The following is a 1,068-nucleotide window of genomic DNA, read 5'->3' on the forward strand; positions in this document are numbered from 1 at the left end:
GATTGGTTCGCGGCTAACTGGGCAACTTGAGTTTCAAGTGACTTGATGGATGCATCTCTCTGTTGGTCACTTAGTTGCCATTGCTTTGTCAAAGACTGCAGCATTGTCTTCAACTCAGATAGCTCGCTCACCCTACCTGAGGATGATGCACCTTGATTAGGTGTAGGAAAGGAAGAAGGCTTCTGAAAGCCTTGTTGAGCCTTATGAGGAGGGACATATGGCTGCTGCTGCTGCTGCGGTGGAGGGGTAGGATTGAGCACATTTTGACTTGTCCACCTCAAATTGGGATGGACTGCCCCTTGATGATTGTAATAAGAACCCCCTCCTTGCTTGTACTATTGAAAAGCAAGGACCTCTTCTTTCTCTATAAGACAGCCAACAGCAGTGTGACCGTCGTTGCTCCCACACCTCTCACATGTGACGGTTTCTCCTCTATTAAGCAAATGAACCGTCTGAGGCTCCCCAGCAGAATGCAGCTCCAACTTATCAAACCTAGCATTCATGGCTTCCAGCTGAGTCACAACTTGCTTATCGACTGCATGAACTGTTCTAATACCATCCCTTGGGTTCCCATACTCAGCACAGTGGGTCGCCATCTCTTCAATAATTGCCCATCCCTTATCATCATCAGTATTCTTTTGAAATCTTCCGTTGGATGAGGCGTCAATAATAGCTCTGTGATCATCGCACAACCCATTGTAGAACTGATTGGACAGAAACCAAGGATCAAAACCAAGGTGAGGAAGAGACCTCACCAACCTCTTGAACCGGCACCAAGCTTCATAGAAAGTTTCATCAGGTGCTTGCTTGAAACTAGTGATCTTTGCCCTCAGCTGATTAGTGCGCTGCGGAGGGAAATATCTCTTATAAAAAGCAAGAGCAAGGGTCTCCCAGTTAGTAACCCCTGCGGCCGCGCGGTCCAAATCAGTCAGCCACTCCCTGACTGAGTCAGTCAAAGAAAAAGGAAACAACACCTCCTTAATCTTGCCTTGAGTTACCCCATTTGTGGCGGGGATAGTAGAACAGTAGTCTGTAAAGACCTCCATATGCTTCCTCGGGTCTTCACCT

General features: G+C 47.5%; 1 non-coding gene across 1 annotated transcript; it reads left to right on the forward strand.

Moving 5' to 3' along the window:
• The first annotated feature begins 729 nt into the window (after positions 1-729).
• Positions 730-835, forward strand: LOC141597987 (small nucleolar RNA R71). Its single transcript, XR_012523192.1, has one exon. It is a non-coding gene; the product is annotated as a small nucleolar RNA R71 (small nucleolar RNA).
• The last annotated feature ends 233 nt before the right edge of the window (positions 836-1,068 follow it).

Source organism: Silene latifolia, chromosome 8 (assembly GCF_048544455.1).
Source record: "Silene latifolia isolate original U9 population chromosome 8, ASM4854445v1, whole genome shotgun sequence".
Classification (NCBI taxonomy): Eukaryota; Viridiplantae; Streptophyta; class Magnoliopsida; order Caryophyllales; family Caryophyllaceae; genus Silene; species Silene latifolia.